This window comes from Lissotriton helveticus, chromosome 2_1, assembly GCF_964261635.1.
Source record: "Lissotriton helveticus chromosome 2_1, aLisHel1.1, whole genome shotgun sequence".
Classification (NCBI taxonomy): domain Eukaryota; kingdom Metazoa; phylum Chordata; class Amphibia; order Caudata; family Salamandridae; genus Lissotriton; species Lissotriton helveticus.
The window spans coordinates 212,702,635-212,729,946 of NC_136059.1; positions in this window are offsets into that span (position 1 = coordinate 212,702,635).

Here is a 27,312-nt window from a genome sequence, read left to right on the forward strand (position 1 = left end):
AAGAGTTGTGTTTTACTGCTGCTGTTCGAATGCGATGGCAACATCCATCAGGGAGGTGGTCAGGGGGCCACTAAGTAGTATTTGGACAGTTAACTGATCACCAAAGCGCACTCAACTCCAGTTCCACACGTTACATCAAGACCGCCATAGACTTCAATGGAGTTGCCCTGGTGCTGGGGAGGCAGGATGCTGGGATGATATGCAGTCGATGAGGGTGTCCTTGCAGTTTCCCTCGCTCCGTCTTGCAAGACCCCTGGCCCGTCCTGGGTGGGCCAGGACTCATATCATCCAGCTACTGGAAATGCTGCAGGTACGAACCTTTTCAAGTAGCTTTAAAATGGCCGATTGGTGACAAGTTTCGATTGGGAGCTCCCTGGCTAGTGATTTCCTTTTTGGCTTCAACCCCCTTTTTGGCCCCCCTCTAACACCTGGGCTTAGCTTTGACTGTTGTTCTCATCTCACCACATCCCGCATTGGAATTTGACTTTTTCAGATTAATCCGCGTTCATCATCCAGACATCGGAGACCGAGCAATATGTCCAATGCCCGGTGGCGCTGCCTAGACAGCTATAGAGGAGATCAGCCCTGGTTTATCCCATAGGCCATCATCTACAGAGCCGGACATTGGGCACTGTTCTCCCCGTCTCCATGCTGTGTCTATGCTGTGTGATTGTTATACCCCTTACCCTTCTAAGCTCCATTTATTTAGTTTCTACTTTCTTGAAATGTTTTTCTAGTAACTGATGTAACGTGTAACTGATGTAATATTGTAATTTCTGTGGAACCATATGTAAAGTGCTCTGATACCTCCGGGTCTAGCCAGCACTATAAAAAACTCTCAAAATAAATAAATAAATAAATAATACTCGTTGAAATAACTGTCACAAACCTAAAGTGTCAGGAATTGCTCATGTACCTGGGTGTAATGATGGGTCTAGCTTGATTGCTACTAACACGAGTATATTGCCCGCAAATTATACTATAATAGAGGCTCCAGAGATCAAAAATGGGGCTAGCGCAGTCGAAGTTAATACATACAATTCCTCAAGAAATTGTGGCATAGTTGATACATTATCGTCATTGTCATTTGCGGCCAACCTAGGTGATACCAATGATATTGTCAAACCCTAGAATATTCAGAATACCAGTACACATAGATAAGAAAATACATGCCTGGATGGGACCCCAGGTATACCATCTGGAAATAGGCATCCAGATATAATAGCTCTTCACGTAGCATTATTCTACTATAGTGGAATGTAGCTGGATTAGGTTCTCAGTTGATTTGCTCATATTGAAAGCATATATAGAGGAACATGATATCTGTTTATTCCAGGAGACTTGAGCCAGAGAGAAAGTATTTATTGATGTGTTTACTTCTCTTAGCTCTGAGGCAAAACCAGCTGAGCAATTTGGAAGAGCTATTGGTGGGCTTATGATTTTTATTAGGAATAGATGTATTATCACTCTTAAACCAATAGAAATAGATAGCCCTGATCTAATGGGGATTGCTGTGACCTTTGCAACAGGATTTTGTTTGGCTGTTAGAAATGGGGATCTCGTTGTTCAAATAGGGATCCTTGTGTCTAGTCAGGGTAAGGGGGATACACTCCTAAAATAACCCCTGCTCACCCATTGGTAGCTTGGCACAAGCAGACAGGCTTATCTTAGAGGCAGTGTGTAAAGCATTTGTGAACACATACAGTAACACAGTGAAAAAACTACAAATGGACACAACACCAGTTTAGAAAAATAAGTCATCCTTATCTAAACAAGACCAAACGGCAAAAATCCACAATACAGTATAAAAGAAAGGCTCTTAAATGGTAGAAATAGTTCAGTTCAAGGCAAGTTGTAAATGCAACACTTTTCCCATAAAGTACCTTAGATGCATCACGCAAAACAAACAAAAGGGTCATAGGGAAGGTGATGCGGCAGTTGCTTGCTTTGTGGGAGTCAATGCATCTGTTCTTACTGCAGCGCAGGGGAGGCGATGTATCTGTTCTTTACTGGAGAGGAGGGGATGCGTCTGTTTCTTACTGCATTCCAGTTACGATGTAACAAGATGGCACCTCTGTGCGTTGCGACAATCCTTTGTCATGCCACAAAATGGTGGCTCGATGCGATGATCTGGTACGATGCGTGAACGTTTGCAGCCGCACGGTAGGTGCTGCGATGGTTTTCTCGGCGATGCATCAGGAATAGGTGCGGATGCGGCGCGCTTCTTCTCTGTGACTCAGCAATGCGTCTGGACAAGGTGCGGATGCGGCACGAATCTTCTCCGTGGCTCGGTGATGCATCGGAAACAGGTGCAGATGTGACACGCTTCTTCCTCGTTGCATCAATCTTCCAGCTCCCAGCAACAAACAGTCTCTAGAGGTCCTAAACAGCAGCAGGCTCCTCTTTGCAGGCAAGGAAATCCAGGGGAACTGGTGGTGAAATCATTGTGTCCCTGAGACTTCAAAACAGGAGGCAAGCTCAGTTTCAAGCCCTTGGTGATCTTTTCTTCAAGCAGGATCAAAGCAAACAGCAAAGTCCTTTTTCTCCTTTCCTTGGCAGCAAGTAGTCACTGCAGGCCAACCCCAAACAGCAAACAACACATGGGCAGTAATCTTCCTCAGCTTCTCCGGCTCTTCTCCTTGGCAAAGGTTCCTCTTGATTCCCAGGAGTGATCTAAAGTCTGAGGTCAGCATCCCACTTTTTATGCACACACATCCTTTGTTAGCTGAAGGCAGAGAGGGTCTATACCCAGGCAAAACCTGTTCTGTCCTCTCTGGTGCAGCTTCCTGGCAGGAGGTGAAGACAGCATTGTTGAAAGCAGACCTAGCATAGGCAGGTGAAAGGAAATCTCCTCCCCCCACTCTAAATTCAACCCAGGTCCATTCAGCCCAGCCCTGAATCATCAGACTGCCGGAGCCGCTGCCCTCTTCCAGCCCCTGTCACTCACAAGTCAGACATGCAATACACAAACCTAGTAAAGGCATACTGGGTGGTTAGGCAAAAAAATACCAACTTTCTAAAAGCAGTACTTTCAAACACAGAATGTAAAAATCACCCACACTAAAAGATGCACTTTAAAATTCTGAGTTCAAGCATACTAAACTTTATTTTCCTATATTGTTCCCAGGGTCAGTTATGTTTATAAGATGTTAAAAGCAAACTGCCCAATACTGAAAAATGATATTGGCAGTATTTCACTATCAGGACATGCCACACACTTCACGGCATGTCCTACCTTTCACATACAATGCACCCTGCCCACAGGGGTACTTTGGGCCTACCGTAGGGGTGTGACTAACATGCAGAAAAGGGAAGGTTTGGGGACTGGCAAGTGTGTGCACTTGCCAAGTCAACATGGCAGTTCTAGACTGCACACAAGCTCTGCAATGGCAGGCCTGAGCCACATTTTACAAGCTGCCAATGTGGGTGGCACAATCAGTGCTGCAAGCCCACCAGCACCATTTGATTTACAGGCCCAGAGCATACATGGTGCACTGTACTAGGGTCTGCAAGTAAATCAATTAACCAATCATGGGATCACTCATCCATACAACAATTTACAAAAGGGAGCACTAGCACCGGAAGAGAGACCCACGCCAATGGTGCCAAGTCTAACAGTGGCTATTTTTAATATTTACATCACAACTGTAAGTGGATCTGACAATTCACCTACATTACTTCCTTAGGAAGAAGCTATGGATACTGTTCAAGTAAACAAAAAAATCATTTTACTAACAGGGAACTTTAATACCACATTTGAACATTCCATTTATCTAAATTAGATCATAAGAGAAGAAGATGACACATGGAGTATTCCCCCATTACTAGGATAATCGAAGAAAAATCTTTAAAATCTAGTTTCTTTACAAATTAGCAGGGGTCTTAGAGCATTCAATGGGCTCACGGTATCTGATCCCAATAGAGCACCAACCTTCAAGAGAGGAGAATGGACTAGTGTTATAGATCACGTACTTGTTGATGTGAGGTTATAGCCACTCTTGTCTAATATGGAAGTGGTAATGCGATATGATATTGATCATAATTCGCTAGAGGTAACTCTGGTGGGACGTTCTTTGAGACAGGAAAGTAATTTTTGTACAACTATAGTACCAGCTCCACTTGTAACTAATAACCATTGGATGTTTCTTGGTTGAATGTAATGTCCAATCAAAAATTATACACACAGATCTATCGATGTTTTGTAAAGAACTTGGATAATTATGTGGGCCTCAATGAAAATGAAATTCCTGTTTTAAACTTGCCTACCTGCTTATCTGAAGAGATATACAGTTTTTTTATAAGGGTATGCCTAACGCGAAACCAATCCTGTTAGCGACGATAAGTGGTTTGACAAAGCATGCAAACTAGCAAAAACGTCACTAAGAATGGCTGTTATAGAGGGCGATTGGATTAGGTTCAGTAAAGTAAGATCCTCCTATAAGGCACTTTTGATCAAGCCAAAAAGAATTTGGAATGTCAAATTATGGCAAGATTTGTTGGCCGCCAGTAAAATTAATGATATTAGATTATTCTGGCACCAGGTGACTCAAACTAAGTCACATTATTATAACATCCTTCCTGAAAAATGGGTCGCTCATTTCATTACCCTTTAGGCCCCCAGTGAGACCAACGATCTTGGGTGTAGTAATCATTTTGTCTTTTGAGTCTACGGCTCCTGTCACTTTTAGTCATGACAACACAAATAGAGCTATTAACTCCCTAAAATCTGCAAAGGCACCTGGCCCAGATAACATTCCCACTGACTTACATAAATCAGAGCCCACAATCTGGTCAGTTTATTTAAATGTACTATCAAATGCAGTAGCAACTGGGGCAAGGTGCCTGTCTCTTGGCTTGTGGCAGAAATAGTAACAATGTACCAATAGGGCAACACAAGTGATTCCTCAAACTACCGGACGATCAGCCTTATTGACATTGCCCAAAAAATGTTTGCAAAAGAAATTTGAGAGAAACTCCTTGATTGGGTTCAAACAAATGAAATTCTGTTGCCCCTTCAGGCTGGTTTTAGAGTGAAGGTCAGCACAAACAAGCAGATTTTTAGGTTTACAATTTTATACTGGAAACATGTTTTAATACAAAATCTAAAACTATATGTGGCTTTTAATTGATTGAAGAGCTGCGTTCAATCTTATCCAATGCCCAAATCTATGGCGAGTTTTGATAAAAATGGGGTTCCCAGGCAACCTTGTACATCTAAGGAATAACTTACATGAGAATAATTCTGCTCACGTTTGCTGGGGTCCTAATGGAGTGCTAACAGACCGCATCCCCATTGAGAGAGGAATATGCCAGGGTTGCAACCTTACACCCACCTTGTTCTCCTTATATATTAATGATGTTGTAGAGGCCTTTAAGCAATGTAAAAATGAATCCCCAGTCCTGAACAACAGGAAGATACCAATTCTTTCTTTTGCCAATAACTCCCTTCTTATCTAAGACATCCATGGGCGTCCACATTTTTAGTGACACGTTTTTTAATTTCTGTAATGCCAGGGGTCAAGAGTTAAACGTGAGTAAAACGAAGTACATGGTGTTTGAGAAGCCCAAAAGGAAGTGCCCTATTGTCTTTGTAGGTAGTGATGTTCTCTAGGAAAGAGTACACAATTACGATTATCTGGGCATTAGACTCATGGATAACTAAAGGTGGACAAGTCAAATAAACAAGAGCACCTTACTATAGAGCATAGATCTAAAGTCATCATAAGATTTTATAAACAATCAACATTACATGTAATTTCACCTGCACTGGAAGGGAAACATCCTTTACAACGAAACTTTTACCACGCAGTGCTGTTACAACGCAAGTATTACAACGAAAACCTTTACAACAAATTACACTGGGGGGGCGCTCTAGGATAGGGAATAGTTTTAATTTACTATCCAACACCTTCCCTAGTGTCCACGGGGACTGGAGTTGGAAGAGTAAATTAAACTAATCACTATCCAGCACCCCCAAGTGTAATGCGTTGTAAAGGTTTGCGTTGTAATACTTGCGTTGTAACAGCATGCGTGGTAAAAGCATGCGTTGTAACGTCATACATCCGCACTGGAAATATATCCTGCTACGGCACAGGGTGCAGTGCTCTATGGCCCTGAGATCTGGGGGCATGCAAACCCTCACTTACTGACCAGAGAGGAAAACAACTTCCCTAGGAAATAGCTTTGTCTTCACCTAGCTCACCGCTCACCCCTCCCCCTCCTGTATTTGGATCTGGGTTTGAAAAGAGTTGCTGATCTGGCTGACTTAAAATGTTTAACCTATTGGGTCCGTCTTTGGCCCACACCCGAATGAGAAGTTTACAATGATTCACTTATTGATGTATTAAAATTTCCAAGAGATAGAATCTCCGATGGGTTAACCTTGTCTCGGTTTGGCTGAGGAAAATGAGTTTGCAGAGCTATTGGGCTGACTCATCTTTGATGTGTAAAGACGCTTTCAAGATGGTGAAAGCTCAATACTGGGCTCATTTAAATGACAGATACATAACAAACAGCTAAATGGTTCCTTGACTACCTTGTTTTTAGATTTGAAGCATTTTCTTGACTTTGAGAAGTTCTTAGATTTAATATCCCCACCTATATGTTTTCGCCATGGATCTCTTTCTTTACGATCTTTTACATGTAATGGTACAAGAAGCAAGACTCTATTATCTCTCCAGCATGTGGCCTTAATTATGAAGACGAGATACATATAATGTTTTTTTGCCCTGAATATTGTAACTTACGTCGTAAATGGATTGTGCCCATATGCCATGATATGGGAACTGGTATCAAACAGGGGGAATAGGGGTGGACAATTTTTGAGTGGGGTCCAATGCACTCGTCCTAGGAAGATGCAACAAAAAGTATTGTACAGAGTTCCCCAATGGGAGCTAAAAAATTAGCTCAGCCTATCTTCTCTCTCACTCATTAAATGATATGGGAACTCACAAACATTAGGTAGCTTTTAGGATTTAAAAAATGGACACAACACCATTAATAGTATTTGCAGTTAGTACATTTTTGCAAGCAGTATGGTTTAAGAGAACCAACATTTTAAATCCTACAGACCAACGAAGTGCTAACTAATTAGGTATTTTAAGTATCTTGCCTTTTGCACATACTATTAGTTGCACTATGCATGGCTATGTTTTGGACTCATTGCACTGTTTTTTATACTTCTCCTGTGGGAACTTCCTACCCCATAGCTCTTCAAACCAAGCAGCTCACTCCTGAGTGAGTGGTTGTGTGGAGGTGTGAGAGAATGTGTGAGTGGGTGTTTTATTTAAAATAGCGTCTGGATTCCTGGATCTGGTATGGATTCACATGGGGGCCACGCTGAATGCGGCAGTGGATCCGCAAATAATGGTGCAGGAAAAAAAAATGTTGCCCAATTTTCTGCCCTTGAGGGGTCCCTCAGTAACCACTGTATCAAACCCATGGGGTCAGGGTACTTCTACCCTGACTCTTTATGTCCCACTTATAGTAGATTTCCCCACCATTCGACTGAGTCCTGATATACAAAATGGTAGCCACAACTTGACAGGTTGCAGCAAGCCAATCACAGCATTGCTGTTGGAACACGGTTCTGCGGATTCGCCACTGTGGATCCACTGTGGTTCAATGTTTCTTGATGAAGATAAATCTTTTTCTTTAATAACTCCAAAACTACTGACCAGATTTACAAAAAAAATCAAAAAGAGATTTTTCTAGTCTGAGAACTAGCTTTCTGCCAAATGTGGTGTAATTCCATTCAACTTGAGTTGTGTTTAAAATCCCTATGAGTAATTGCAAGGGGAAAACTTATTTAGGGACCCCATTTTTCTCTGCCCCCACTTGATGAATCACCACAACACTTTCCAGACTGAATTTTAGGTTACTGGTGTACTAGTTTTGAACATTTTATGAAGATTCCTCAACCAGCACCAAATGTATTAGCAACACTAAAAAAACACTTTATCTTTGGAAACTAGGGCCTAATTATAACTACTGGGTTATGTATATAACCTAGAAGGTGGTTATAGTTAGGATTGTGTTACGATTGTCTTTCAATAGGAAATGTAACGTTTGTGTTGCTAATAACTTTTCGGTCATTTCATGATTCTTCTCAAAACGTTCTGAAAATTGCTACTTTTTGACTAGTTTGCTCATGGAACATTTTGTATGATCCATCAAGAAGGAGCAATTAAAAAAGGAGGGTCCCTAAACTTGTTTTCCCCATTCATTTTCCATAGGAATTTTAGACAGAGCTAAAGCCCAAACCACTGAATGGATTCCCACCAAGTTCAGTATTTTGTGAGCAATTAATACTTCATAGATTGATGGATTTGCTGGGCCTAAAGATCTCTGGGAGAAATCTGATTGGTTGACACCACATCAACAATGATGTGGCTGCAGCGGTCGTATGACAAGGGGAAATAAGGGGCAAGAGTAGCCTGTTGTGAAAAAAAATATCTTTTAAAAACATATTGCTGCAAGTTTGCATAGGTTTTACAAATCTGCAGTAAAGTATTTGTTTAAAAACAGGGAGCGAAGGGGGGCAGCACATATGTAATTTGGGGGGTGGGAGCACATGGCAGTCCCCTGTAAAAGAAAAGGTCTATGGGAACCCAAGCCCCGGGGCCTGGCATGTTTATAAAGAGTAGTGGGTCTGTGGCCTCCCTCCCAACCCTCTAAGAGGCCTCAGGTCTTTAAATGAAGGGGAGGGGCACTGCATGCACTCCCCAAACCTCAAAATCCTGAGACGGCCCCATTCCCTAGGGCCTATTTCTGTACAAAAGAGTAGGGAGGCCACTTTGCACCCCTCCTCAAGCCTTAAAAGGCCCAAGGGAGCAAAGTTAAGTTACAAGGGAGGTGAGCTGCACCTATTGATATTCTTTGACCCTGTGGGATGGTGTCCCTGGGTCTCATATTTGCTCAGCGAGGGACCACATGCCCCAATCCCCCAACATACTTGTTTTTGGTCTCAGGGATGGGGTCCCCAGGGCCTCTTAAGCCTCTGGGAAGGGCCCACACTCTTTGGTCAGACCCTGCTGCCAACCCCGCTCCCTACGTTACGTCATGTCAAAAATCATTGAAAGGCATTGACGTAAACAGTTAGGTAGGAATCTCAGTGACGACATAAACATTTTGAACGCACAAAACCACAAACATTTACCAGTTATTATTAGCCTGTAACTATAAATCATGCCTTAAGGCATGGGTACTCACAAACTTTTTCTCTGGGGCCAAATTTACAGTGTGGTTTGTGTCCGAGGGCCGCAACGGTGGGGGTGGGGTCAGTGGGTGAGGGGGCGGGGCTATAGCAACAAAAAAACTGTGACCATGAGGTTGAACACAGGTCCCTGCAGCGGACGCCTTCGTTCACTGAGCTACCAGACCCGGCAAACACCTCTCTCTCTCTCCCTCTCTCTGTCTCCCTCCCTCCATCCCTCTATCTCCCTCTCTCCCTCTCCGGTCTCCCTCTGTCTCACTCCCTCTTACTCCTTCTCTCTCCCTATCTCTCCCTCATTCTGACTGTCTCACTCCCTCTCCCTCTCCCTCTCCCCTTCCCTCTCCCTCCCTCTCATTCCCTCTCCCTCCCTCTCCTTCCTTCTCCCTCCCTTCTCCCTCCCTCTTACTCCCTCTCCTTCCCTCCCTCACCCTCACCCCCTTCCCTTCCCCTCACTCCCCTTCCACCTATTCCCCCTTCTCCCTCCCTCACTCCCCTTCCCTCACTCCCTCACCTTCCCTCCCTCACTCCCCTTGCCTCACTCTCCTCCCATCACTCCCCTTCCCTCACTCCCCTTCCCTCACTCCCCTCCCTCACTCTCTTCCCTCACTCTCTTCCCTCACTCTCTTCCCTCACTCTCTTCTCTCACTCTCTTCCCTCACTCCACTTCCCTCACTCCACTTCCCTCACTCCCCTTCCCTCACTCCCCTTCCCTCACTCCCCTCCCTCACTCCCTTCCCTCACTCCCCTCACTCTCCTCCCTTACTCTCTTCCCTCACTCCCCTTCCCTCACTCCCCTTTCCCCACTCTCCTTTCCTCACTCCCCTCCCTCACTCACCTCCCCTCCCTCACTCCCTTCCCTCACTCACTCCCTCCCTCATCCCCTCCCTCACTCCCTTCCCTCACTCCCCTTCCCTCACTCCCCTTCCCTCACTCCCTCCCCTTCCCTCACTCCCTCACCTTCCCTCACTCCCTTCCTTCACTCACTCCCTTCCCTCACTCCCCTTCCCTCACTCCCCTCATTCTCCTTCCCTCCCTTCCTCACTCCCCTTCCCTCACTCCCCTTCCCTCACTCCCTCCCTCACTCCCCTTCCCTCACTCCCCTTCCCTCACTCCTTCCCGTCCCTTTCCTCACTCCTTCCCTCACTCCCCTTCCCTCACCCCTTCCCTCACTCCCTTCCTTCACTCACTGCCTTCTCTCCCTCACTCCCTTCCCTCACTCCCTTCCCTCCCTCACTCCATTCCCTCACTCACCTTTCCTCACTCCCTCACTCCCTTCTCTCACTCCCCTTCCCTCATTCCCTCACTCCCCTTCCCTCACTCCCTCCCTCATTCTCCTGCCCTCACTCCCTTCCCTTCCCTCACTCCCTTTCCTCACTCCCCTTTCATCACTCCCTTCCCTCACTCCCCTTCCATCACTCCCTTCCCTCACTCCGTCTCCCTCACTCCGTCTCCCTCCCTCTGTCTCCCTCCCTCCGTCTCCCTCCCTCTGTCTCCCTCTGTCGCCCTCTTCCCTCTGTCGCCCTCCTCCCTCTGTCTGTCTCCCTTTCTCGGTCTGTATTTCTCGGTCTCCCTTTCCCTCCCTCTCCCTCTGTCTCTGTCTTCCCTCTCTTTCCCTCCCTCCCACTGTCTCTCTCCCTCTATCCCCCTCTATCAACTCACCCTGCATGTGTTACGGGCTGAGACAGCTTCCCCAGCCAGCTTCCCCAGCGCGCACAGACTCACAGCCCCCACCCGAGCACTTCACAGCACTTCACAGGTCTTTAAAAAGACCATTTGCATGTGCATTCACCTCCTCTTAGCGCCCCTGCAGCTCCACTCTGGCCTCGCTTGAATGAATCGCCCGGCCCCCACAGAGCAGCAGAGTGTTTGCAGACACTCTTTGAATACACGGTTACGATTTCTCATGGTCCGCGGGCCGCCACGGAAGGCTTGCCGGGCCACTGCCGGCCCGGGGACCGTACTATGAGTACCCGTGCCTTAAGGTAACTATGGGCCATATGTATCAACATCCTCATTTGCGATTCTCAAATAACAATTTTTTAGAACTCGCTATTTGAGAATTGCAAAAAGGGATGTATGAAAAAAAATCGCAATTTTTTTGTGATTTCTTAATATTCCTTAATTGTGATTCGCAAATTGCGAGTCGCAATTAAGGAATACTTTCCCATTTATTTGTATGGGCCAGGAGGCCCATAGGAAAGAATGGGAAGGTATTCTCAATTTGCGATTCAGAATTTGAGAATCGCAAATTGAGAATAATTTCAAGGGTGCAAGGGTGTCATAAGGACACCCTGATGCAGCCCTGAAATGTACATATGTGCGTAAATGGCGCACATACATGCCCTAAGGACATGTATGTGCACCACATGGCACCTTTAGAAATGCCAAAAAGTGCATTTGTGAAAGAAATCGCAAATTACCACCAACTTCAAGTTGGTGGTAATTTGCGATTTCTTAATGAGAAATTGCACAACTTGGGTGCTTCATATATAGCATTTAAGGAATCGCAATTTGCGATTCCTTAATTTTGCGATGCGAATCTACTCATACATCGCATTTTCCGAATTTTTTGTCGCAAACGCTGCTTTATTGCGAATTGCAGCATTTGCGACTACAAAACGGATGATACATATGCTCCTATAACTCTGGCCCTCGCTATGTACTACTAATGACACACATATGACATCTTCTTTGACAACATTGATAATATCACTGCAACATTTGCAATTAAATCATTGATCAGAAAACTGTGCATGGCGGGGGTGCAAGTTATAGTCAATGGGTTAAGGGGGAAGGCTGATAGTCCATATATGTAAGCATATTATGGTCATCATTTTACTAAAATCTATTGACTCAAGCCATTTCTAATAAGCATGTATATGTAATGTACTTCCAAGATGAATTCCTACCTTTTGAGCAAATAACAATATATTCCCAAAGGATTCCACACCTTTTTCTGGGAATCACTGACAGTCTCAAATGTTCACAAATTTGCAAAGGAGATGTGTAATTAATCTATCAATTCCGTGTTACTCTCTTGTGATACTATTTGCACACAAGTAGAGGGAGCACATTTGATTTTTTTCACGGTCCAATGCCCGGCCAACAAAAGATTTGTTTAACTTTACGAAACAACATATCACATGGTGGGAGGGGCACATCTTGTCAACATAAAATACAATACAATTGGTCAAAGATCAGTCTCTGTCCCTGTATTGACACATTTTCTATTGAGAACAAGACAGGTCCACCTATCTGCACTTTCCATTGATATACAGTGGCACATTTCAAAATAAAGCCACTTCTCCATAAAACCTCTTACATGTTCACCTTAGACTTGTCAGAGAATGGTTTATTGAAGTTTCAAAACTTGCCCGAGAATATAAAAAAACACATTTTGGAACTCCAGGGAATGAACAGCATTCTCAAGCAAAGAAAGGGAAGTTGCCTGTCAGGTAAAACTAGGTTTTTAAACATTCTGGGATGTGGGCAATGTAGGAAATTGGTGCCAAGGGTATCCTTTCCCCTCTGGCACTGCATTTTGATCATTATTTCTCACTGTGTTTTTCACTTTAGGTGAATTTGAGATGGTTTGAAGAATACCGGCTACAGTTTATGAGAAGGGTCTACTGTGCTGGAGTATTGATTTACTTACTGTCCCAAAAAGAAGATATTTAAAATTAAACTTATATTTGACTTATAGATTGAGAAATAGAATATGATGGCATTAATGCAAATAAATACAATTAATAAAAGCATGATGTACCAGTTTCCTATTGTTTCATATATATTCTCCCTTGCAAAATACTCATTTAAAACGGGGTTGTGTTCTACAATAGACCAGTAAATGTGTTACTAGACATGTTTACTGCCCCACTCCATTAGATTATTGATGGTCATAACATGAGGTCCGAAGGCAATAGTCAGCCATTTATTTTGGTTGCTAAAAGTCGCTGGTAAACAATGCATGTAACTATATTTGTGTTCTAATGAAAAGTAAAATGCATCAGTAAGGAGGCAGAACTTGGCCTCACCCTAGATGGTTGGCTCCCAGTGAAGCACCCAAGCATTGGGCACCATACCAATAATTCCTTCATCCTTGTGAAATTGTGGTCAAACACGTGGCCTCAAAAGAAAAAGGCAGAGTATACAGCAGCCCTATTTAGAGAAGCAACATGAGGCCAAAGGAGCAATGCAGTGGACTGTGAGCAGGAATGAGCCAGCTATGTCGGTGGTGGGGACCAAGAAACCTTACTTGCCACTGAAAGTAGGAGAGCACTAGTAATCAGTACTCGCAAATCCAACATATCCACATGGCAGGATAGAATACATAATACAGCACTGCATCAGAGATCATAACAATGGAGTACCTCTCCTCCAGTAGAAAATGTGTGGGATCACAGTGCTGGGGGCTATATAACCTGCCTGGAAAGGAGAAGTACAAAGGATGTGTATTCTCTAACTTCCATGCAAGGCACTTCCTGCTCGTGCCCAGAGCTTTCGTGCCAGGTTGATAATTATTCATCCTTTACCTATGGGGCAATAACTGAACTGCTTAATAATTAATTGCTGGATAACACTGATAGATGTCCCCAAAAAGCTTTTTCACCGCCATCTTTTCACATCAGTGGTCACTGGTAAAAAGGAAGTGGTGTCCTGAAAAGTTTCAGCAGTTGCAGTTGTGACCTTAATTAGGTAATAATTATTGATCAGTAATAGACGGGCAAAAAGTAAGATCAAATCTCTAAAATCAGGTATTTCCAGCTTTCATGACCTGATGGAATGGGCAGGAATGTGAAGGCCCTACAGGATCGGATCGGATGAACAGTATTGTTGAAGGCCGACCTAGGACAAGAACTATGGCCATTGAAAAAGAAAAGCTGTTGGAATAATGTACATTCTCAGGAATATCTGAGGTCATGTAGTATATCATACTGATAATATGATAGGCACCCTATCATCAACTCGCAGGCCTATGATTTGACTCCTCCTTTTCAGAACCCCAAAGGGTGCACAAAGATCTCTCCAAGACCAACCGAACAAGGAACACCAGCAGCCAGTGATCAAGTGCATGTTTTTACATCAGCAGGAAAGATAGGTGATCAATTCAGGATGAAAATAATACAGAGAACTACAAAATTACATTGCAGCTGATTCTTCACAAGAGTCCATGAAAAGAAATGCATTTTAAGCACTGTGGATATAGTTTCAGATATGGGACATTAACCGCATGCGTGCGGGCGGAATTCCGCCCGAACGCTGAGTTTTTTTAAATCGCATGTTACGTGACGAGCTGGGCTCGTCATCAGCGTGCCAGGAGGCTACCTCATGACGAGCCCAGCTCGTCATCAGCGTCGAAGGGGTTAAGGACCTTGTTTTGATGTCGGTCAGAAAGGCATTCCGACCGACATCTTTGGTTTCCCTTTCGGCAGCTATATTAAAATGATGGCTGTCAATAGTGAAACTGCCAGTCATACGGCTGGCTTCCAAGAAGCTCGTCGACCAGTCGGAAATGGCACGTAGTCCCTAAAGGATGGCATGTCTGCCGTCTGGATTACAATGTCTGTTTCCCAGAGTCTTTTCATGTCAGGCTTTCAGACATGAAAAGACTGTTGGAAAGCTTTAACTGTATTCTTCCGAGCACACAAATGTTATCAAAAGAAGTCCTTTTTAGTTTTCACTATTCCTTTTTTATTTTCCAATCTTCATTCAGATCAAGTCCAATCTCCAAAAAATAGTTGCTCGCAGCCAACGCGCGTTTCGTCAAATCCGTATAGGAAATTTGACTTCTTCAGGGCTAGTTGGTGGTGGATGTCTATATTCAACTCATCTTCACGTAGCAATCTATGAATTCATCTCCATTCAATATATTCTCTGTTATGTCCTCACCAAATAGTATTCGGTTATATAGTATTGGTGCTCAAAAGTATATGGATCTATCCAAACTCGTAAATTCCAATTCAAATGTCCGTAATTCTTTTCCGTTTATACCTTAGTGATCAATTTCTGACCCGTAGTATATATCACATTATATCTATTCTTAGTAGTGTACTCTATTCTTAGTAGTGTACTCCGACTTTGGCGTTCAACGCTGAACGCCAAAGTCGGAGTACACTTGACTTACTAACGACACGGACTCGTGTGTGACACATATGGAGACGCAAAGCTACTAAGAATAGATATAATGTGATATATACTACGGGTCAGAAATTGATCACTAAGGTATAAACGGAAAAGAATTACGGACATTTGAATTGGAATTTACGAGTTTGGATAGATCCATATACTTTTGAGCACCAATACTATATAACCGAATACTATTTGGTGAGGACATAACAGAGAATATATTGAATGGAGATGAATTCATAGATTGCTACGTGAAGATGAGTTGAATCTAGACATCCACCACCAACTAGCCCTGAAGAAGTCAAATTTCCTATACGGATTTGACGAAACGCGCGTTGGCTGCGAGCAACTATTTTTTGGAGATTGGACTTGATCTGAATGAAGATTGGAAAATAAAAAAGGAATAGTGAAAACTAAAAAGGACTTCTTTTGATAACATTTGTGTGCTCGGAAGAATACAGTTAATGTTTGGAACCTTGGTTTGTCTTGGTGACTGTGGTAACCAGTCCCCCACCTCTTCCTGAGCACCATCATTGATAATTTGATCTTGCATTGTTTAAAGTACATATACCTTGACTTGTGCTGTGCGCTCTGTTAAACCGTTACCATTTTAGTTGCACTGTTGGAAAGCTACTTTGGGGGCACCTAGCAGGGCCCTCCAGTTGGGGGCCTTGGGGCACATATGGTTCCCCCCTGTCAATTCCTGCACTGAGTGGTGCCTACCATGCGGTGCCTGTATTAAGAAAAACTGTAATTTCTCTGTGGGAGCTTGTGCTGCGCCAGTTTCCAACCACAGCACAAGCACCTAATACTACAATCAGGACCGCCGACCAGAGGTAGGTCGGTCCTAATTCCGCAATGGTCCACCCAACATCATAGTGAGACCCTAAATAGTATACCTGGGCACAGTTCACAGAGTTGAATCACGCGGAACCACAAGGAGTGCAAAAAATACTCAGTCGCACTATGCGGAGCTCCGCACGTGGTGGAGTACAGTAGAAAAATGCTGGTTGTGGTGATTGCACAGTGCCGGGTGCTTGTCCGCACTGTGCAATCATTGCGAACAGCACCACGCACAGCGCAAGCTTACCTTTTCTGCCGCTCGAGTAGATTTTTACTCAAGCGGCAGCTTTCTCAACACGAACGGGCAGTTTCTCAACGCGAGCGGTCGTGAGCATATGGGACCACTCGCAATGAGAAACCTGACCCCCCTGTGTTGAGAAATCTCGTTGGGAGGTTTATTTTCCATGCTCGCTCTCGCCAGCTTGATGTTAGCGATCGTAAACGCGGAAAAATCTCACCGGGAGGTGGATTTTCCTTGCTTGCACTCTCCAACTTGACGTTGGTGAATGCGATTGAGGAAAAAACTGCTCTGCTGCGCGAAGCGTAGTTTTTAGGAACTCTGTGAGCTCCGCGTAGCGCGGAGTGCGGGAAGGTAGTAAGGATATAGATTTTGTTCACTGGACTTGTAAATAGAGAGCATTACCCTGGTTTGTAAAGGTGCAAGGAATACTGTGCTATGTGCTAGAGATATTCACTTTTGCTCAACATAGAACCATAATCAATTATGTGATCTTCTACAACATTGCCAGTCACTGTAGATATAATCATAGAATGAAAAGCCACTATACTCTCCTTTGCTTCACTGCCCCTTACTAGTCACTGTAGATAAAATCATAGAACTGAAATGCCACTATACTTTCTTTTGTTTCACTGCCCCTATCCCCATTTCTCTTTCAAATGTCAGCTGAGACACCCCGAGACTCCAGAAAGTATCCTTGAAATGCGAAAAAGACACTTCAAATATGTGGCCCAAAAATTCTGTGTTCCCTACAGATACAGGTAGAAAACCTTTTCCCACTTCCTCACTTCACCCCCGATCTCACTTCAGAAACACTTAAACTGTACGGCTAGCAACATGCTCAACTTAGTCACCATATCACACTAGTTTTAACATGGCTAAACCAACGCTCATCACGCCTCCCATGCTGCTCTCATTAAATTTGAATGGAGTGACACATTTCTTCAAACACAAAAAAGGTGATGAACAGTACAACCATATATGTTTTTTTAAACATTTTCTTCCGGGCTTGACATACATTAGGAATATTACTTTAATTCGCCTTTCACTTTCAATTGACTCTGGCAACATTTCCAGACAAGAAATATTGCATAGAATTCAACATTTCAATGACAGACCATGTTTCCTTTTTTTACTAGGTTGCATACCATCCTCTCTGTATGCAAAACACAACCGTCTGACAGGACTATCAAAATAACCCCCAAGCTTAGAACTGGAAGTATCTGAAATAAGCCTTATCTTCCCCTGCAACTACTAATTGTTTTTCCTAGGAGACTGGGTGGTATGCTTGTGAAGGCCTACTGCTGTCCCACTTAGTCCCTCAATATTGCCCAACACTTTGGGCCTTATGAATCGGGAACTAATCTCCGCACTGCAGTGGTCAGTACGGACATTCAACCACAAGTGCAGGGACTCCGCCATGAGTGCAGAGACTCGTAACTTTTTGAGTCAAACGCCCCTTTGTGAATAGTGACCTCAATGTGGTGACTCTGCACTGCTGAGTACAACACCCAGAATTATCCATTTTATTTATAACAGTCCCACAAACATATAGAGTGGTCTGGATCACTGGCACAATATTGTCGCCAAAAATATTGTATCCAAATTATCGCTTACCATCCTATTGAGCTCCTATACCAATAAAATATTTTTTACACTAATATTGTTAAGAAATAGGCAATAATATAGATTTGCAATAAAGAGTTTCTAGTAGTAAATAGTAGTAATGTCAAATAATGTAATACCTAAATGGAATGTGATGCAAAGTAAATATGAAATAATTATATTCCACTAATATTTATTACTACATATACTTATATAAACACACAAGTGTAGATATATATATATATATATATGTTTCTATTTTTATAAACAATATAAATTATCTACTGGTGGTCGCCAGTAGGCAGTTATATGTTAGGACCTAGTTACCATAGGAAAATAGCAACATTCTATTCCCAATAACTTTGGCACCGATTGAAGAATCTTCAAGACATTTTCAAAAATTATGGCCCGCTTTAGTCCGCTCCTATCTTGAAAGTTTCGGGGTGATTCAGCAAGCAGGCCCTGAGAAAAAAGGTGCATCCCAAAACGTGTTTTCTCCATGCAATTTTCCATAGGAAACTTTACACATGGCTATAGCCCGAACTGCTAAACGGAATAACACCCAATTTGGCTAAAAGGCAGCCCTTGGTTCAGAAAGAGCCCTTTTTGTTAAATGGTGTTAATCCATTCAGCAGTTTTTTAAATATGAATGGAAAAAACATATATATATATATATATATATATATATATATATATATATATATATATATATATATATATATATATAACTATATATATATATCTGGGCAGAGCCTAACCACACATCTCATCATGAAATCTGATTGGCTGTCAGCACTTCATCCGAGAAGTGTTGGCAGCCATCTTGGGACCAATGTACATGATAGCACCTCATTAAAAAGCATTGCAGTTAATAGAAGGTTTTAGGACTGTAGTTACATTATAAATCATTTGTTGATGGTACCATAATCATTTTAGGAATTGTGTTGTGTTCTAAAGTGATTTTACCATGTAAAAAAGCCTTCTGCTGGGATATCATGAATCATGGTTGAGAGAAAACTATGTTCTCATGCTTTTCCCACAGAGGTTTGGAAGGTGATCTATAAGCTAAACTGAGAGCATATTTTCTGTAAATTCACATTAAATTCACATTATCTTTCTTAGTCATGTGAGAATGAAGTCTGACATTCTCAGTAAAACATGTATATCCAACAAGGGCAGAGACGGTCAGTTGATTCCTTTGTGTTCTACTTCAGCTTCCAAGAGTGTTCTAAAGAACAACTAGAGCGCTTACTGTCCTACTTACGACAAACGTATTGCACACCTGAAGCCATCTTGATTGGAATAAAGTGGTAACTCTTAAATCATTTATTTGAAAAAGGAACAAAATGAGAAGTTCATTGTGCCATAGAAAGTATGATTAGTGCTGCAGAAAGAAAAATTAGGGCACATTTTGAGTGACTTCTCAAATCCTCTTCTATTTCATAAGAAAATTCTGACATGCAGACTGAAACATGCACTTTTAATACCAGCAGCAGACTTGCGTGGTGAGTAGTAGCTTTACTACAGTGATCTAATGAGCAACTAGAGTGCTAACATTCAGACAAATGTGTGACATATCTGAATACCTTCTTGATGGAATCAAAGTAAAAAACTGAAAACAGTTCTTACTGAGGAGACTGCAGTAAATGAGAAAATTAGGAAACTCCATAATAAATAAATTTCCCAAGATGGCCACCAGAGACAAAAGAGCCCAAATGTAGCACAAATATCACCCAGATGTAGCCCACATGTAGCCCAATGACATAAGTGTGCAAAACACTTTTTATTTTTTGTGTTTTTGCATTTTTCATAGTGCAGACTTGTTAGGTATTGGAGTGCTTTACATGAGCATTGGTTACATCACACAAGATGAAATTCATTTTGGTTTTAGACATGGGGAGATTAAGTGATTTGACCAGAATAATCACTGAAGCAGAAACTCCAACCTGGTTCCCCAGTTGCAAAGTCTGCAGCTCTGGAAGTAACACCACATCCTCTCTCCTAAGTGCAACATGTAATCAAGTGGTCAACTGGATTTTTCATAGTGCAGACTTGTTAGGTATTGGAGTGCTTTACATGAGCATTGGTTACATCACACAAGATGAAATTCATTTTGGTTTTAGACATGGGGAGATTAAGTGATTTGACCAGAATAATCACTGAAGCAGAAACTCCAACCTGGTTCCCCAGTTGCAAAGTCTGCAGCTCTGGAAGTAACACCACATCCTCTCTCCTAAGTGCAACATGTAATCAAGTGGTCAACTAGATAAAAATATATAAAGATAAAAAATAATTTAAAAGTGCTTTGTCGCTATTTGAAAACTCAGGAAATATGTCCTCATTTTAGTTTTTTAGAGCACTAACCATAATTGTGATGCAAATAAGACCCTCTCATATATCAAATGTTTAAAGGAAATGCTCTAGGTATTGCAGTTTTGATTTAATCAAGATGACGTCAGGCGTTCCACACTTTTGTAATAAATATAGAATGTTAGCAATCTAGTTGTTCATTAGGATACTGTTGAGAGGCAAAGGCCAGGGTCACGGACTCAGAAAATTGAAGGCAGGCAGGAGGGTGCAGAGGCAACAATTTGACCACACTGGGCAGGCAGGAAGGCAGCTCAATAGACTATGGAGGACAGTGGAAAGGGGGACAGGGTCAACAAACGAACAATACAGAACTGACAAGGGAGGCTGTGGCAATATCATTGTGGGCGGAAGAAAGAGGCAGTGGTAGTACAACCATACATGCCAACAGACCAGATTCAGCCAGGAAACGTCCAAAGTTTTTAAGCCCAAATGGGCTTTATTTGATCTGTCTCCTGTCTACAATCTCCTCTTTTTCAATGTAAGTCAAAGGGGAAAATCAATATTCCAGTTTTTTTTCAAAATCTCCCTCTTGAAAAGTTCAAAATGTTAGCAAGTATGGTACATTGGATCATAGAAGGCAGACGCAATTGGGGTTGGGACATGGACTTGGATAACAGAGGACAGGAGGGACACGGAGAGGTGCACCAAACTGAAACTACAGGGCTTGCAGCAGCACAATACACCACACAGGGCATGTGGGACGGGAGTGCAACACAACAATCCATAGAAAGCAATCTGGAGGGGACAGGACCATCCACATGGACAACAGAGAACAGAGGGCAAATGGTAGCTAGCTGATCATAATGGACAGAGAGGAGAGAAATCTGAGCATTACAGACCATAAAGGGCAGGAGGGACGAATCAGGGGCATTACAATGTAACATACAAGCCAGAAAGGAGAGAATAGGGGTCTGCACATGAAAACAGAGGGCTGTGGGTAAGAGGGCAGGGCAGGAGCAGCAAGATGACCATGGAGATCAGGAAGGATGGGCACTAGAAGCAAGACACACCATGGAGAGCAACATTGAGACTATAATGGCATACACACAGACCATAGAGGGAAGGTGGGAGGGGGTCAGGGGAAGCTGGCTGACCACACAGGGAAGTTGGGAGTGGCCGTGGCAGTACAGAAGACCATGCATGGCATGCGGAAGGGTTAGTGGCAGCACAATAATGGGCTATGATGAGCAAGAAGGAGGGTGCAGAGGCATGTACAAATTACCATGGATGATAGAAGGGAGGGTCAGGACCTGGGCACAGACAAGAGAGTTCAGGGGAAGGGGCCTCATAATAGACCACGCAGGGCAGGCAGGAGGAGCAGTTGCAGCACCACAGAGCAGGGAGGGAGAAGGGTGTGGCAGTAAAATGGACCAATGGGGACAGGAGTAAGGGGCATGAAATGTGGGCAGGCAGGTTGGTGGTAGCAGGGACAGGTTACAGTCATCTGACAAGGCTAGGCAGGTGGAAGGGTAGTGTCAGCTCAACAGAACACTCGGAGTAGATAGGAGTGGCAGGTCCACGGAACATGGTGCACAAAAAGGATGAAGCAGGGGCATGCACACATACATCGGAGGGCAGGGGGGAGGAGAATAGGGGCAGCAACAGAGGATAGGGAGGAGGTGGATGGGGCAGCAAGCTTACTGTTCAGAGAAGGCGGGAACGCCTTTGCATTGAACGGGCGTTCCATAGGTGTTGCTGTGGGTGTTCCCATGCAACACCCATGGAACAAGACACATCTCCAGATGTGAATGCTGTTGGTGTAGCAAGGCGCAACGAGGTGAATTGTTTTAATTTTTTCCACTTTCAATGCATGCTGCATCCCACAGCATACATTGAAAGAGGAAAATGCCTTTCCTGATTGTTTGTGTGCGGGAAGATGTTCCTTCCTGCACAAAAACAATCTCCGCACGACACAGACATCCTTGCACCATGGTGCAAGGGTGCCTGTGTCACTGCATGGCTGAGTTTGTGCAGCAGTGCAGAGGGAAGCACAGAGTTGCAACATATTCATGTACATATGTCACATCTTTGTGCTTTGGAAGTGCCACATTGCAGTGCAGCTAAAGAGCTTGCAGTGTCACGCTGCAGTACTTCCTCATACATTTTCACCTATAAATTCACCATACACTACTAATGCATTCTTTCAGTCAATCTTGCTGTATACATATATTCAAACAAACTTTCACACATTACCTTGCAATTATAGTTCTTTCTTTAACCAGATAAGGTAGTTCTGAAAAGAACTATTTTTTTTACTTCTTTTTTTCTTTTGTATTTTTTTATCAATTTTTTTGTGTTTTTTCAAAAAATTCAACAAAAAAAAATGAATAAAACAGGAAACTTTTGGAATTACTTATCATTCCAAAAACACCCCAAAAAAAAAATTAACAACGATGGTTGCGTTGCGCAGTATAAACTGCATCCACCGACTGCTCACCGAAGCATATAAGTTTCCCACACTTCATGCAGTGTTGCTCGAGAAAGGCGAATTCTGGCCTAATGTCCCTGGCAGGTGTTCCTGAGTACGCTCCAGACGTACATGCCACAGCAGGTGAGGGGTTCAAAGCAGCTCGCCTCATTTCCTCCCAGCAAGATTGAGAGGATGTGTGGTCCGGAGATGCATGTACATAGCAGCAGTGCCACAAGAGTATTTTTTTTCACTGCCTCTTGACAAGACTCGGTCACAAATTTAGCATGTCACCTTTCTCGCATTTACTTTCTTCTCTCCAGGTGGAAAAGTGAAGAATTTCCAAACAACAGATTCCAGCCTCTGTGGATGTGCTGCCTCCTGCAAAAAATTTTCTTCAGAAGATACTTCCTCCTGCCGCTGTCGAGATGCCATTTTGTTTGATATTTTTTTTAAAACACTAAAAAAAAACAAGTAAAATGGGTTCTTGTAGGAAAAGAGATGTCTCTCTAAAGATGCCCCAACAAGAATGATTAAATTGGGTGGGGTCCTTCAATAGTTACAGTGGGAAATGTAGTGAACAAATTAAATCTTTTTTTAGGTCACATGGGATCCGAGCACTCTGCGCCACGAAGCACGCACCTGACGCGACTTCGCGAAAATATATATGAAAATAATATATGTTTAATATAAGTATAAATATATTATTTTTATGAATATCTTAGAAAATCTCTTGGCCTAATATGTATATTAAAGACAAATACATATCATTTTAGAACATAAAAAATTTTGCGGGAGTCTCACACCCAGCGCGCCCCAGCACGTATATGATGTTACGCGGGACCCGCCAAATGCGCTAGCGTCCCGTACCGTAATGCGCATGTGCCACGAATGCGCGGGAGCAGAAATCGCGGACTGGACGCATACCAATCACACACATCACGGAATATTAAATGTATATGATGGAAAGGAAAAACACGCAGCCGTCGCATACCATTCGCGGATCCTTCAGGACTTTTCTAAAATGATGTCTAGAATCCATGCACCCACCGTGGTGTGTACGCTTAAGGTGCACGACTCTGAACTTTTTTTGGGAAAAAAAAATTATATAAATATATTAAAATAAAAAAATAAAATAAAAATGTACACAATATTTCAGTTTGAATGTAAAACATTTTGTTTTGCAATTTTCAGAAAAATATGTACTGTTATTTAATGACTAAAATATTTATAAATAAACAGTTAAAAAACTGTAAAAAATCAGTACAAAAAAATAGGTATAACAACTATTACACTTGCATTTGAAAAACCTTTCAATTCACTGAACAAACCATAGGTTTCAGAGACGTTATAGTTAGAAATTAGCAATTAAATAAGCTTTGAAATTCACTGAAAAAAACATAGTTTTCAGAGACGTTATAGTTAGAAATTGGCATTTAAAAAACCCTAGAATTTCACATAGGTTTCAAGGGTGTTATAGTTAGCTGGACATTTCACTCGTACAAAACCATTGAAATTCCTCTGTTATAGTTAGTTCTGCTAACTATAAATGTAAATGTGTGGGACTTGTAAAGCGTACTGCTGCCCATAAGCGTCCTGGCGCTGAAGACCGCTGGGGAACCCGTCCTGGCTTTCCCTGTGAAATGGTCCCTTCTGGGTATCTCCAAGGTGAAACCAGGCATCCCCGGCGTCTGTGGGGGGCCGTTGTAGAGATGAGGCAAGCTTAATGCCCAGAGTTGCCGAGTGTGATCCCGGGTTAGTGTAGGCACTAGGCGAGAATTATCGAGTCCGCTGACCCTGGTTCACGACCCTGCCGCGTCGGGAATTGAACCCTGGTCCCAGGCCGTTCTCTGCTTCCGGGTCTGCCGCCTCTAACCAGTGAGCCACACCACTCCCCACTATAACTTGCGCACCCGCAATGCACATGACATGGTCAGTGACATCACTGATAACATCACTGATGACATCTCAAATGACATAACTAATGATAATTAATGATAATTACGCACTTGTATAGCGCACGACTACCCGGAGGCATCTCGGCGCTTGTACGAATACCGCTGAGGAACCCTTCCTGTCTTTTCCCCGTGAGGTGACCCACTCCTGGGCACCCCCAAGGTAAAGCCAGGCATCCTCAGAGTTGTTGGGCCGTTGTGGAGATTAAGCAAGTGTATTTTAATCCACTTATCTGTCATATATCTTCCCATGCTTTCCAGCTTGCCTGTATTTAGAATGTTACATATGTCATAGAATGCTTGCTATGAAATGTGTCTTTACTTGGTGATGGAAGGCTGAGCATCCAGGAGGACAGCTCCTGGTGGGGTTTACTTACCTACTTAATTAACCATTTAACTACCATCTTGATTCACCTGTACCATCTGTAACTTCAGCTACAATAAATAACAACTTGGAACTACACCCTGACTCCATGAAGATTATTACATTATTACATTGGCGACGATTGGACTACAAACCCTGCGTGGATACAATTTTAAAGGATTTCTAAATTGATTTTAATGATTCAAAGTCATCAACTTCTTCAAAGAACTCTACAACAACAACTAAGAACCCAAGCACTTACTTGCAACTATACATGTTGGCTGCCCCTGCCCCACCAGTGACCAACTGCCAACGGTCAGCCTCACCTGGGCTTGCCAACATCAACTTAAGCTTGGTGAGTTCTTATTTCATTTCATTTAGAGAGCTTTGAAACAGCAAGTCATCCAATACACTTCCTCTCTTTATTTATAACAAAAGTAAATACAGTCTGAAGCTCGTACACCTTAGAGTTATAAACTTTAACACAACACATAAAAGACAAAACGCTTATATTAACGCTGCATTAATGTGTAATGAGTACATGGTCTGTGTCAGCTTGGAAGGAGATATGCTACATCTTTTAACCAACAACTGCTCATTTTAATAACCAATTTTAAGTCTCTCTGCCTGCTACTGCTGATGAAGACATTGTAAACAAGAAAAAATGTGAACTTTATCGAAATTTATGGTCATTTTTCTTTTTTTGGACTTTTAAGTGTAACGGTTGCTCTGTATTGTAAATTTAAAATAATGCTCGAGCACCTCACCTGCTACTTGTGCCGCGCGGTGTTCATTCAGCCTTCCATGACGTCTTCTGCTCATTACGATCTGCAAGGCTGGCAAAGGACGGTTGGAAGCTAGAGCGTGCCGTGAGCCACTCGGTTTGCGCTCCGTCATTTTGAATTTGACATATTCAATCATTTCATCAGCGTCACACCGTGAGGATTTGTCGAAATATTTTGCTTCTTTCATTTTGTCGTTCGGGCAGTTAACATGTTCCTCACAAATTTCACCAGACATTTGACTATGCCTTTTACTTCGACTTCAAGTTTGGGACCGGATCCTTTTTATTAGCTGAACTTTTCACACCAAAATCTCTCTGCAAAGAACGTTGTAAAGATGCCATCCTCCATTGGAATTATCGGATGATTATCCGGAAAGTTTTAAAGCTTATTCGAAACGTAATGTATTTTAATATAATTTAAACATGTACTTTTAGTTATGCTGTCACCTAGTGTCCAAAGTTGGAACTCTTCTTTTGAATTAGTGATCATCTTTTTGCAGTTGTTATATGAGTGGACAATAAACGTCTACACTTATCGGTTTAAAGTGACATTTTCTGCCATTATTTAATTTGTGAATAATTTATAAGTAGACATTATTTGTCTACACCTATTGGTATAAAATGATATTTAATGTCATTATTCAATATATGCATTTTTTCAGTGGACGCTATTTGTCTACGCCTATTAGTTTAAGATGATATATACTATTATTATTTAATTCATACATAAATTTCGGGTTAAAGTGATGAAATTTATCATTATTTTATTGATACATGTTTTATTAATGGACAATATTTATGTCTACAGCTAGCTTTGTTGGGTTAAAATGAAAATGTTTTTCATTATTTAATTAATGCATACTTTATTAATAGACAATATTTATGTCTACAGCTACCGGTTTAAAATAAGAAATATTGATGTCATTCTTTGAATTTAGCGCTGTTTTATGATAGTTTTGCTCGAGCTCTCTCTCTATATTAATATTATATCTTCTTTTTGCGCAAAATAGTTTAAATACTCTTGATTGATTCATGTGCGTAGACGTACGTCACATGGAATTTTGGTTTTATGATATTCGTGATACTAAAGTTTTTATGCTTTTATAATATTGCTCTAATTTATTATTCTTGCTGATTACATTTCCTTGTTCTGATTAGGTGTCATTCTTTCACCTTTACTTGAATTTCACTTTTACTTGAATTCCTTATTATATTTATTCATTCTGATTATATCTCACTACCTAGTTCATAGTTTCACAATTACGCCAGTCTGGCCAATTGGTGTGGTTAACGATCCCGTGAACTATGTGTTCGATATCCTTCTTCTTATTACTGTTTTTTCTGCAATAAGAAAAGGGGATGTGTGTTCTTTATGTTTTGTAATTTAATTCATTATCTTTTCCATA